At 40.2% G+C, this 14,234-nt stretch overlaps 1 long non-coding RNA gene across 2 annotated transcripts; it reads left to right on the top strand.

Moving 5' to 3' along the window:
• Window positions 1–4: 4 nt before the first annotated feature.
• Window positions 5–12,531, top strand: LOC118973284 (uncharacterized). Of its 2 annotated transcripts, XR_005062551.2 has the most exons (4): window positions 19–75; window positions 468–599; window positions 869–4,737; window positions 12,020–12,531. It is a non-coding gene; the product is annotated as an uncharacterized lncRNA (long non-coding RNA). The 2 variants fall into 2 exon arrangements; XR_005062550.2 differs by having other exon boundaries at window positions 5–599.
• Window positions 12,532–14,234: the final 1,703 nt, after the last annotated feature.

Raw genomic sequence — 14,234 nt, 5'->3', positions numbered from 1 at the left:
CGGAAGTGACGCAGTCCACCGCGCGGCCGGGGGAGGGGATGGAGGCGTCCAAAGCGGCTGGTCGCAGGCGGAAAGGTGCTGTGCTCACCCGGCCGAGGGGTGCCCGGGTAGCCTGGGGCGCAGGGCTTTCAAGGACGGACGTGGGCTCCGCAGGGAGCTGGCCCAGTGCCTTGGCTTCGTGGGAGGGGACGTTAGAGGAGGTCCTGATGGGAAAGGAAAGCCGGGGAAAAGAGGCTTTCCTCAATAAATATTTTACACCTGCCCTAAGGCCTGCAGTGTGCGAGAAACTGTGTTACCGTCCAAAACAACACTATGCGCAAACAGTGGCATCTCCATTTCACAGATTAAAAAACTGACGCTTAGAGAAGTTAATGATGTTGTCCAAGGCCTTACAGTCTTTCGAAGAACTAAAATGACATCCAAGTGTTTTTGACTCTGTGACCTGGGTTCTTTTCCCTTCAATATAGCAACGATGTAATCACCGTTTATCACAGCCAAGACGTCTGAAGGAAAGAAAGTTCTCAGGATGACTTGATTGCATACTACTATAAAAGGGTCAAGATCTGCAATGTCCCCCTCCTGCCTTTCTGCCCTTTTCAGTGAGCATCTCATTTCCTTTCTCTGAAAGTCCCTGAGTATTGGGGAGATTCTGGGATGGAACCTAATGTTCAAACGGGAAAGATCAGGGCAGAGGACGTAAAATGGGCCTGTGGAATCTCGGCTTGTTGGTAACCAATGACAAACTGCTTAGTTAGTGTTTCTCCTCATTTTACTCTTGACTTCTGAGATTGAGAAGCTCAAGACTTTGCATTAAGGGATATGGGAGTTTAATGCCATGTCTCTTGATTGTTTTCGTCTTTCTTTTTAGTACCTGAAGATGGCAATGAGCAGCCTGGCTCTCAGTGTGTGAATACATGCATGGAAGGTGAGTCAGGATCAGTAACACTGAGGCTCAAAGGTGAAGGCTGTGCGGTTGGAAAAGAGGGCGCTGGAAAGCCTTAAATATAAAATTAGAGTTGCCAGAAAAGAAGATGATGCCACAGCTGATTGTCAGGGAGCCCATCTCTCCTGAAGCTGCAGTGAGGATTCCCATCAGTTGGCTACTTTGCAGTCAACAAAGGGCTCCTGCTGACGCTGCTCCCGTTTGCTTTTTTCAGCAGTCCTCTAGGATGTGGGCATCATTGTCCCATGTTGTGCAGATGGGAAAAGCGAGGCTCAGGACTGGGTGGCTTGCCCAGGGCTGGCCAGGAAGAGGCTGCACCTGGCCTTGAGGAGAGGCAGCGTGCCTGGAAAGCCCATGCCCTTCCTGACACACCACACTGTTCCTTGTCACATGCTGCCTGCCCGTCTCTGCATGAAGGTCACACTGGGGCAGAAGCCCATCCTGACATTCCTGGGGCTGAGTGGAGGCCTCAGGAGAGGAGGAGGAGGAAAATGAAATCGACCCTTTAGATTTAAGCCAGCTGGATTTAAGAGCAGAGGAGCAGCCTTGTCTTTGGAAAAGGAGACCAGCAGCCAAGTTCTCCCATCTGTGTCTCCACGTCGGCAGGAAAGGACTGTATCTGTCCCAAAGTACCTAATGTTGGCAAACAGAGCAGAGAACCCTGCCTGGTCCAGTGCCTGCACCAGGTGCATCACCATCTCTTAGGAGTTCTTGGAAATGAAAATTCTTGGTCCTGGCCTCAGACCTGCTGAGTCAGTAATGCTGGGGGTGGGACCCAGCTTTCTGTGTTGTCACAGGCCCCCCAGACGATTCTGATGCACAATAAAGTTTGCTTAAATAGCAGTGAAAGTGGTTATATTGGTTGCCCATGAAGACTTCGGTGAAAATGGGAAATAATTGTGATGTGCCCCCAGGCACCTGCCTCAGAAGATGGGATTCAGGGATGACCTCTCTGGCATCCAGGGTCACCTTCCTGGAACCAGACACTCCAGACTCTGTTTGAGGTAGAAATGAAGGAAAGTTATATTTATTTGTTTGTAGAATGAAAAAACACTGGAAAGAAATATGACAAAATAATTACTTTAAAACATGAGTGATGGGAATGTATTTCTTGCTATATTTTGCTACATAGATAAGATGTATGAAAATTAAAAATAGAAATATATTTTTTGAATGCTAGAGTTTAATATTTAAGTGTCTAGTATTATAATTGAGTAAATATAGGGAATTATAACTTAGAAATAAGATTACTATATGACGTTAACTGCCACAGAATTAGTCTTTGCAGTAGCAAAAACACCTGTTCAAGAGGCTGTCTTCAGTAACCTGGAAGGCAGAACACAGGACTGCTGAGCCTGCTGTGATGAGGTAAAACAGAATGTTGGTTGCTGCTGGCTGCACTTAATTAAATATTATAAGAAAGAGACAAACTCAGGGAAGAATTGGCTTTTATGCAAGCAAAAAATGAAAGGGAATTTTCAGTATGTGGTATTTTACAAGGTTGGAAAAGCTAACTGCATCTGGGACCTAAAAACAAGAGGTAAACCTGAGCAAGCTTTTGCACAACTGGCACACAATAAACACAATAAATGATAATTTTACAAATTCCTTATTTTCCAAAGGCCACCATGAAGTCTTTGTATTGTTTCCTACAATACAATCTTCTAACCTTCTGCTCTGCTATTGTGAGAAGTTGTGCCAAAGCAACAGAGATGGCTTTAGCGCGTTAGATGTCCTTCTTTTGCAGTATCACTTTGTCTTGTATATAGGAGGTTTTCAATTTGCTTACTCCGAAGTCAGAGGGTAACTTGGCCCTATTGATTTGAGCTATATTAGCTTACGTAGATCATTAACCTTAGGAGAACATTTCGCCTCTTGACCCTATTTGGTTTTTGTCCATGGTCCTGCAAAGATCACTCAACCCACTTTTGAGACAATCATTTATATGCATTTTTTCATCAATTTGATAATTTTCTATATTACACCAGACACCCTTTTCCAACCTAGGATTAACATGTTGAACAAGAGAAATGTGATCACTGCCCTTATAGACCTGATTTCCCTTCAAAGGTATGAATAAATGAAGAGCTTGAGCTGTTATAAATGTGTACAATAACCTGTAAACCTCATCCATGCAGCAATGATATACTAGAGTCTTAGAAACTAAAGGTGAAACATTAGTAGCTAACGTAGTCCTCACTTGTGCTTTTGTCATGATGAAGTAGCTTGTGCAGGAATTGTAATCTTGTTGGATACATCAAGAAAATGTGGATAAAGTAGAAAGTAACATCTATTTAGGAGTGCTAGGGATTAGAGGTACCAAGTTTTTGGAAAGGGGAACGGGTAACAGACAGGTGAGATGATGTTCTGCAACCACATTTCCCTGGGGGAATTTGCCACTTCTGGGCACAAGGCAGGAGGTATCAGCTTTGGCCAAGTAGAGGAGCACTGCTATCAGAGCTTATGGCATACTCAGGGCTGGAAAAGCAGAAGTACAGGCACGATCTCATTGAGAAAGTAGGGTGCAGAGAACTTAATCTAGCAAGTGATCAGTTTTCCCTTAAGATAACTGGCACAATTTGAAGCTCCATGGAATGGGAGACAATAATGATAACTCCACACCCTGGAGAGGGCCCAAAGAATGTACCAAGTATATTAGTTTCCTACTGCTGCTCTAACAATTACCACAAATGTAGTGGCTGAAAACAACACAAATTTATTATCTTACAGTTGTTGTAGGTCAAAAGTCTGCAATGGATCTCAGTGAGCTAAACTCAGGATGTCGGCAGCAGGTGTCCTTTTTGAAGGCTTGACAGGCAAATCCATTGTCTTGCCTTTTCCAGCTTTAGAGCTGTTCACATTTCTTGGCTCATTGCCCTACCCTCTTCCATCTTCAAAACCAGCAATGGCGGAGTCTTTCTTACATTGCTTCACTCAGACACCAGCTCTTCTGTTTCCCTCTCACACACTGAAAGGATTCTTGACTAGATCGGCCCACCCAGATAATCCAGGATAATCTCTTTATCCTGAAGCCATTGTGGTTAGCAACTTTAATCTGCAGCCTTAATCCTCCCTTGCCTGGTAATAAAACATGTTCACAATTTGTGACTTTGGGACCCAGACATCTTTTCTTCCTACCATTTTCCTGCCTACCACACCAAGCTTTCAGTTGGAAGCCACTGGAGCCTTCCAAAACTGCAACCTAGTCTTGATTCAATTCAACCTTGACTGGATGAAAGTGATCAGTCCCTACTCTGTTTTAGCAGATTAAAAGTGTGAACGCATTTTGGAAATGATGGCATATCATCTGGAGCTTCTAAAATATTTTTATACAACATCCAGTTGTTCAAGCAAAAACTGAAAGGCATGCCAAGAGAACTGTATGTCCAAAAAACTAATAGAAAAACACGCAATATAAATACATCTGCAAATAATCCAGATATTGCAGTTAACACACAGACAAGAACCTTTAAAAACTCTGATTAACAGGGTCAAGAGGATAAAGTAAAAGTGATGAAAGTAGAGGAAAAGATGGTGAAGGCAGTGGATAATGGAGAATTTCACTGAGAATTAGAATCTATAAAGAAACCAAGTGGAAATTCTAGGAAAGAAAAAGGCAATAATTCCAGTACAGACAGAAGAAAAAGTGTGCCTTCCGCCTGCTTGACTGTGGCAGCCGACTGAATGGGGGAATACAGGAATTACAAAAATATGGAAAGAGCAGTCTTCCAACTCAGAAATAACTTTGTAAACAACACAAAGAGATTGTTTTACTCCAAAAAGGAATCTAAAAGGTAAGTTTACATGAAAAGTCAAAAGGTGATGTTAATTTCTCAGTCAATGGATTTTACAGTATAATAGATGCATAGAAGACAGGATTAGTGAACTGGAAGACATCAATATAAAATATCCAAACTGAAGCATAGTGAGGAAACAAAAATGTTAATATAGAAAAAGAGCATGATACATGTATGTGATTTTTTAAAATTTTGGTATCATTAATCTACAATTACATGAGGAACATTATGTTTACTAGACTCCCCCCATTACCAAGTTTCCCCCACATAACCCATTCCAGTCACTGTCCATCAGCGTAGTAAGATGCTGTAGAATCACTACTTGTCTTCTCTGTGTTGTACAACCCTCCCTGTGCCCCCCCCACATTATACATGCTAATCATAATTCCCCCTTTATTACCCCCCCATCCCTCCCTTCCCACCCATCCTCCCTAGTCCCTTAACCTTTGGTAACTATGTGTCTGTTCTTGGGTTCTGTGAGTCTGCTGCTGTTTTCTCCTTCAGTTTCTTGGTTCTCCTTCTCCACAAATGAGTGAAATCATTTGATACTTGTCTTTCTCCACCTGGCTTATTTCACTGAGCATAATATTCTCTAGCTACATGCATGTTGTTGCAAACGAAAGGATTTGTTTTCTTCTTATGGCTGAATAATATTCCATTGTGTATATGTACCACATCTTCTTTATCCACTCATCTACTGATGGACACTTAGGTTGCTTCCATTTCTTGGCTATTGTAAATAGTGCTGCGATAAACATAGGGGTGCATATGTCTTTTTCAAACTGGGATGCTGCATTCGTAGGGTAAATTCCTAGGAGTGGAATTCCTGGGTCAAATGGCAGTTCTATTTTGAGTATTTTGAGGAACCTCCATACTGCTTTCCATAATGGTTGAACTAATTTACATTCCCCCCATCAGTGTAGGAGGGTTCCCCCTTCTTCACGACATCAGCAACATTTGTTGTTTGTCTTTCGGATGATGGCGATTCTTACCGGTGTGAGGTGATCTCTCGTTGTGGTTTTAATTTGCATTTCTCTGATGACTAGCAATGTGGAGCATCTTTTGATGTGTCTGTTGGCCGTCTGAATTTCTTCTTGGAGAACTGTCTGTTTAGCTCCTCTGACCATTTTCTTATTGGATTTTTTGCTTCTTCTTTGTTGAGGTGCATGAGCTCTTCATGTATTTTGGATGTCAACCCTTTATTGGATCTGTCATTTATGAATATATTCTGCCATACTGTAGAATGCCTTTTTGTTCTATTGGTGGTGTCCTTTGCTGTACAGAAGCTTTTCAGCTTGATATAATCCCACCATTTCATTTTTGCTTTTGTTTCCCTTGCCTAGAGTGATATGCTCATGAAGAAGTTGCTCATGTTTATGTCCAAGAGATTTTTTCCTATGTTTTTTTCTGAGAGTTTTATGGTTTCATGACTTACATTCAGTTCTTTGATCCATTTCAAATTTACCTTTGTGTATGGGGTTAGACAATCATCCAGTTTCATTCTCTTACATGTAGCTGTCCAGTTTTGCCAACACCAGCTGTTGAAGATGCTGTCATTTCCCCATTGTATGTCCATGGCTCCTTTATCTTATATTAATTGACCATATATGTTTGGGTTAATATCTGAACTCTCTATTCTGTTCCACTTGTCTGTGGGTCTGTTCTTGTGCCAGTACCAAATTGTCTTAATTACTGTGGCTTTGTAGTAGAGGTTGAAGTTGGGAAGCGAGATCCCTCCTGCTTTATTCTTCCTTCTCAGGATTGCTTTGGCTGTTCGGGGTCTTTTGTTGTTCCATATGAATTTTAGAACTATTTGTTCCAGTTCCTTGAACAATGCTGTTGGTATTTTGATAGAAATTGCATTGAATCTGTAGATTGCTTTCAGCAGGATGGTCATTTGGCAAAATTAATTTTTCCTAGTCAAGAGCATGGGATGAGTTTCCATTTGTTATTGTCCTCTTTAATTTCTTTTAAGAGTGTCTTGTAGTTTTCAGAGTATAGGTCTTTCACTTCCTTGTTTAGGTTTATTCCTAGGTATTTTTTTCTTTTTGATGCAATTGTGAATGGAATTGTTTTCCTGATTTTTCTCTCTGCTACTTCATTGTTAGTTTATAGGAAAGCATCAGATTTCTGTGTATTAATTTTGTATCCTGCAACTTTGCTGAATTCAGATATTAGTTCTAGTAGTTTTGGAATGGAATCTTTAGGGTATTTTATGTACAATATCATGCCATCTGCCAATAGTGACAATTTCACTTCTTTTTTTTACCAATCTGGATGCCTTTAATTTCTTTGTGTGGTCTGATTGCCTTGGCTTGGTCTTCCAGTACTATGTGAATAACAGTGGGGAGAGTGGGCATCCCTGTCTTGTTCCTTATCTTAGAAGAAAGGCTTTCAGGTACTTGCTGTGAAGTATGATGTTGGCTGTTGTTTTGTCATATATTGCCTTTATTATGTTGAGGTATTTGCCCTCTATACCCATTTTGTTGAGAATTTTTATCATGAATGGATGTTGAATTTTGTCGAATGCTTTTTCAGTATCTATGGAGATGATCTTGTGGGTTTTGTCCTTTTTGTTGATGTGGTGGATGATGTTGATGGCTTTTCGAATGTTGTACCATCCTTGCATCCCTGAGATGAATCCCACTTGATCATGGTGTATGATCCTCTTGATGTATTTTTGAATTCGGTTTGCTAGTATTTCGTTGAGTATTTTTCATGTATGTTCATCAGGGATATTGATCTGTAATTTTCTATTTTGGTGGGGTCTTTGCCTGGTTTTGGTATTAGAGTGATGCTGGCTTCACAGAATGAGTTTGGAAGTATTCCCTCCTCTTCTTCTTTTTGGAAAACATTAAGGAGAATGGGTATTATGTCTTCTCTATATGTCTGGTAAAATTCAGCTGTCAATCCCTCTTGCCTGGAGGTTTTGTCCTTGGGTAGTTTTTTGATTACTGATTCAGTTTCTTTGCTGGTAATTGTACTGTTTAGATTTTCTGTTTCTTCCTTGGTCAGTCTTGGAAGATTGTATTTTTCTAGGAAGTTGTCCATTTCTTCTAGGTTTTCCAGCTTGTTAGCATATAGATTCTCATAGTATTCTCTAATGAGTCTTGTATTTCTGTTTGGTCCATCGTGATATTTTCCTTTCCCATTTCTGATTCTGTCTATGTGTGTAGATTCTCTTTTTCTCTTAATATGTCTGTCTAGGGGCTTATTTTGTTTATTTTCTCAAAGAACCAACTCTTGGTTTCGTTGATTTTTTTCTATTGTTTTATTCTTTTCAATTTTATTTATTTCCTCTCTGATTTTTATTATGTCCCTCCTTCAGTTGACTTTGGGTCCCATTTGTTCTTCTTTTTCCAGTTTCAGCAATTGTGACTTTAGACTATTCATTTGGGATTGTTCTTCCTTTAAATAGGCTGGGAGTGCTATATACTTTCCTCTTAGAACTGCCTTAGCTGCATCCCACAGAAGTTGGTGCTTCGTGCTGTTGTTGTCATTTGTCTCCATATATTGCTTGATCTCTATTTTTATTTGGTCATTGATCCATTGATTGTTTAGGAGCATGTTCTTAAGCCTCCATGTGTTTGTGAGCCGTTTTCTTTGTACAATTTATTTCTAGTTTTATACCTTTGTGGTCTGAAAAGTTGGTTGGTACAATTTCAATCTTTTTTAATTTACTGAGGCTCTTTTTGTGGCCTATTATGTGGCCTATTCTGGAAAACGTTCCATGTGCACTTGAGAAAATGTGTATCCTGCTGCTTTTGGGTGTAGAGTTGTGTAGATGTCTTTTAGGTCCATCTGTTCTAGTGTGTTGTTCAGTGCCTCTATATCCTTATTTTCTATCTGGTGGATCTGTCCTTTGGAGTGAGTTGTGTGCTGAAGTCTCCTAGAATGAGTGCATTGTATACTATATCCTCCTTTAAGTCTGTTAGTATTTGTTTTACACATGTTGGTGCTCCTCTATTGGGTGCATACATATTTATAATGGTTATATCCTCCTGTTGGACTGACTCCTTTATCATTATGTAATGTCCTTCTTTATCTCTTGTTGCTTTTGTTTTGAAGTCTATTTTGTTTGATGGAAGTACTGCAACACCTGCTTTTTTCTCCCTATTGTTTATATGAAATATCTTTTTCCATCCCTTGACTTTTAGTCTGTGTATGTCTTTGGGTTTGAGGTGAGTCTCTTGTAAGCAGCATATAGATGGATCTTGCTTTTTTATCCATTCTATTACTGTGTCTTTTGACTGGTGCATTCAGTCCATTTACATTTAGGGTGATTATTGAAAGATATGTACTTATTGCCATTGCCGGCTTTGGATTCGTGGTTACCAAAGATTTAAGGTAGCCTCTTTACCATCTAACCATCTAACTTAAATCTCTTATTAAGCTATTATAAACACAGTCTGATTATTCTTTATTTCTCTCCATTCTTATTCCTCCTCCTCCACTCTTTATGTGCTGGGTGTTTTATTCTGTACTTTTTTGTATTTCCGTTGACAGCTATTGTGAATAGTTGATTTTATTTTTTGCCTTTAGTTACTGTTTGGTTGGTCTGCTTTCTTTGTTGTGATTTTATTTTCTCTGGTGACATCTATTTAGCCTTAGGAGTGCTTCCATCTAGAGCAGTCCCTTTAAAATATCCTGTAGAGGTGGTTTGTGGGAGGCAAATTCCCTCAACTTTTGCTTGTCTGAGAATTGTCTAATCCCTCCATCATATTTAAATGATAATTATGCTGGGTACAGTATTCTTGCTTCAAGGCCCTTCCGTTTCATTGCATTAAATATATCAAGACATTCTCTTCTGGCCTGTAAGGTTTCTGTTGAGAAGTCTGATGATAGCATGGTGGGTTTTCCTTTGTAGGTGACCATTTTTCTCTCTCTTGCTGCCTTTAATACTGTCCTTGTCTTCGATCTTTGCCATTTTAATTATTATTATGTGTCGTGGTGTTGTCCTCCTTGGGTCCCTTGTGTTGGGAGATCTGTGGGCTACCATGGTCTGAGAGGCTATTTCCTTCCCCAGTTTGGGGAAGCTTTCAGCAAATAATTCTTCCAAGACACTTTCTATCCCTTTTTCTCTCTTCTTCTTCTTCTGGTACCCCTATAATGCAGATATTTTTCTGTTTGGTTTGTTCACACAGTTGTCTTAATAGTCTTTCATACCTGGAGATCTTTTTATCTCTTTCTGCCTAAGCTTCTCTGTATTCCTATTCTCTGATTTCTATTCTGTTAACAGTCTTTTGCACCTCATCCATTCTGCTCCTAAGTTCTTACAGAGATTGTTTTATTTCTGTATTCTTCATCCTGACTTCATCCCTTAGCTCTTGCATGCTTCTCTGCAGGTCCATCAGCATGGTTTTGACCTTTCCTTTGAATTCTTTTTCAGGAAGATTGATTCAATCAATCTCCCCAGGCCGTCTCTCAGGGGTTGTGTGGGTAATTATGGACTGGACCAAAGTCTTCTGCCTTTTCATGGTGATAGAGGTAGTTGTAGGCATGTGTCAGCTGGGAGAACAAAGTCCCTTCCTGCTTGCTGGTCGCCTTGCTCTTCTCTGCTACCTGTGTCAGTTACTGGCACATCTGGTGCAGCCTCCAGTTTAGTCCCCTGAGCTACCACAGGTGGGGCCGCTGTCAGGGTAGCCCAGAGGCCCACAGGGTGTGTGGCAGGTGTGCCGGGTGTGCTCTCCTGTGAATATGGTGCCCCTTCGCAACTTGCCCAGGCTTCGTCTGCCTGCGACAGGCAGCTGCTCACTGGCAGTGTCCTCTGTGTCTGGCCTGGGTGGCTGCATGCCTGAAGGAGACTGGCTGGTTGCTGTGGGTGGGGCCGCTCTCCAGCTGCTCTGCTGCCACACCAGCTGGTAAGGGAATGAATGGCAGGCTGCTGATAGCTGTGAGGGGCTTCAGAGCTGCGTTACCACCCCAGGGGCTGGGGCACCTGAAGTTCCTCAGGATTCACAGTCTGCTGGGCTCACTGTGCCGGGACAATTCTGTCCAGCTGTGAGTCACCTGTCTGTTTAAGACTTTCAAAAGCACTCTCTTTTCTTTTGTCCCAGGGGAGCCGGGCGGCAACCTGCTTGCAGATTTTACTTTTCCGTTTCCTTAATATCCAGCACACCATGCAATGCATGTCTGTGCTCCTGGTACAGATTACTAGGGGTGGTTATTTAGTGGTCCTGTGCTTTCACTCCCTCCCCGCTCTGACTCCTTTCCTCCTGCTGGTGAGCTGGGGTCGGGGAGTGCTCGGGTCCTGCTGGGCCGTGGCTTGTATCTTACCCCCTTCTTGACATGCTGAATTCTCGGAGATGTAGATGTAGCCTGGCTGTTGTACTGTATCCTCTGGTCTCTCTTTTAGCAATAGTTGTATTTGTTGTATTTTCAAAAATATATGTGGTTTTGGGAGATTTCCTCTGCCCTACTCACACCACCATCTTGGCTCCTCCCCCTCCTCAGGTTCATGTATGTGTTTTTAAAAGATTATAACACATACAATTATACTCACAGAAGTAGAGTTGACAGAGAATATGCAGGAGGAATATTTAAATAAATAATGGCAGAGAATTTTCCAAAAGCAATTTCCAACAGTCCACATATTCACAGCTGGGGCAAAATCACACTTAAGCATAACATAATCAAACAAAGGAACATAAGGAAGATGAGAACTTTTAAGCAGCTAAAGGAAAAAGACACATTACCTCAAAGGAGCAAGTGATGACTTCAGTTAACTTCTCAACAGAAATTAAGGACAAAAGAGAACAAGAAAGTGACATTATTAAAGTTGTGCAAGAAAACAAATTAACAGAGCATCATATAACACTCAGTGGGAAAAAAAATACTACCAAACTCTTAAAAAACCCCCAAAAATTCTTTACCTGAAGATTGTATTAATGGAAAGGAATTCTTCACAGAGCACAAAAATAACCTTAGATGGAAACAGAAACTGAGGAAGGAGTGAAAAGCAATGAAAATAATAAAAATGTGGTTAAAAATGAATATTGACTTAAACAAGTAATCACATTTTATGGCATTTTAAACTATAAATGTAATAAAAGTGCATAACAATAACATCACTGGCAAAGTAAATTTAAAATGTATAAAGTCCTTAGCATTAGCAAGGAAGTTGTAGAAGTGATAATGCTCCTTACACTGTGATAAGGTAAGGGTGTGTTGTGATTCACTGGGTATTCACTAAATGAGTATGAAAAGAATATATAACTAACACGTGAATACAAAGAAAAGGATGGACTAATTAAAAAATTGATTAACTGTAATGTTGCAGGAACTGCGGGAACAACGAACAACAAGTCGGGACACCGAGACGAATGGTGAGAAGGGGTTTATTATTAGTGAGGGCACTGGCTCAGCAGATCTTTATCCAAAGGCTTAGGCGCGAGCACAGGGGGGTCCCATGCCTTTTATACATTCATTACAAGGGCAAAGGAGAGTCAGTCCCCAAGAATGTTGCACGGAGTGCTGTTACTGTACTATAGGTTCAGGCAGAATGCTGGTTATGTCTTAACCTATCTCAATAAAGGGTACACGGATACTCTATTGTAAACTAATGGGCCTCCATGACTATGATGAACAAGTTGTTCCATATCACTGGGTCCGGTGGGGGGTACATTGTTACACTGCTTTAAAGTCAAGCAGCCTGGTATTCCTCTGCGTTCTTAAAGCCTTAAGGAAACATTGTCCCTTTTCTTGGCTTGGCTTCCTACCACTAGAAGACTAGAAAAAAAGAAGAAAGGGAATATAAGACAGGTTCGCCAAATAGAAAACAAATAGGTGATAGATGACTCCAAAATAATCAGTGATTGCATTACATGTCAACAAACTCTATATGCCAATTAAAAGTCTAAGATTGTCAGATGGAATTTTAAAAATATATGCTGCTTATAAAAGACACACTTCAAATATAAGGACACATAAATACTGAACACAAAAGGATTAAAAAAAATCATGCACATAATAGCCAAAAGAAACTGGTGTCACTATACCAACACTAGAAAAGTCTGTATGGCAAGAAACATAATTTAAAAAAGGCATTTCATAATGATCATAATTATAAAAGGATTAACCCACCACTAAGATATCACAATCCCAAATAGGTATGCACTCAAAAACATAATTTAAAAATATATAAAGCAGAAGTTGACAGAATTAAAAGAATTAGACAAACCAACAATCATAGTGGGGAACTTTAACAGTGTCTGCAGTGCTAACAGAAAAATCAGATTAAAATATTCAAAGATGGATTTGAACAACACAATTGGGTACATATATGTATTTTATTTAAATATTACAGGTACTTTTTTTAGATATAGTATGCATATACACAAAATACCCAACAACCACTGTATCCTCCATATTATTGAAAGTATGCTAAACAACAAAAAGTGAGTGTATGGAGGCCACCAAACAATTTTCAACACATTTCAAAAGATCGAGATCATTCACAGCATGTTCTCTTACCATAGCAAAATTAAGCTAGACAAAAATAGACACAAAAGATCAATAGGAAATTAAAAACACTGGGAATCAAGTAATACATTTCTAAACAAAGTCAAATAATTCACAATGCGAATTATAGTATTTTTAAAATTACAGTGTCCATTTGAATGTATTTTAGATAAAAACACAACATATGAAGAAAACGAGTTTCTTGTAGGAAAATTTACAGCTCTCAGTGCATATATTAGCATAGAAGAGAGGCTGAAAACCAATGGTCTTTACTTGCTTTTATAAAAATTAGAAAAAGAACAAAGCCCAAAGAAAGTTGAGAGCAGAAATTAATGAAATAACAAATGACTATGTAATAGAGAAAATCAATAAAGCCAAAAGTTGGCTATTCTTGAAAATTAATAAAATGAATAAAACCCTAGTGGTTCTAATCAGTAAGAAGGAGAATATACAAATTACCAATACCAGCAATGAAAAAAGAATTATAGTAAGAGTCGTCCCCACATTAAAGATGTGTACCTTTCAGGCTGGTGAATTTACCCACGTGTTGGGAGGGTGGTATACCCCAGTTCCTCAGGGACAGAAGCTCTCATGCTCAGGATTCATCTGGATGTCGTTAACCTTAAAAGTAAAACTGTCATTTTACCAGCAAAAAATGGGTTTATTTGGAAATAGCAGAGAATTATACTTCAGGACATGCAAGCTACAGCAAAGCCAGAGGCAAGTCTGGATAACAAAGGACTGGGCCACTCTTTTATAAAGGAAAGGGCCCAGTTGGGCTGGCTGTTCTAAGCAGAAGTCCACTGGAGTAAACTGGTAGTTCCACATATCGTAGCTTCTCATTGGCTGAGCTGTGACAGTCTCTCATTGGCTGGGTTGTTGCAGGGGCAGCAGAAACCTTTCTTCCTCCTGCTCAGTAGTAAAGTGGCCAAAGCATTATGACTTGGGAAGTGTCTGTCTCTTACTTTCAGCGGCGTCTGCAATGGAAGAGGAGTGGTGGGCAGGTGGGCATGACTGTCCCCTCTGCTGGCTAC

This window comes from Manis javanica, chromosome 3 (assembly GCF_040802235.1).
Source record: "Manis javanica isolate MJ-LG chromosome 3, MJ_LKY, whole genome shotgun sequence".
Classification (NCBI taxonomy): Eukaryota; Metazoa; Chordata; class Mammalia; order Pholidota; family Manidae; genus Manis; species Manis javanica.
Note: the sequence above shows the minus strand (reverse complement) of the source record. Positions and strands in the feature narration are given on the sequence as shown.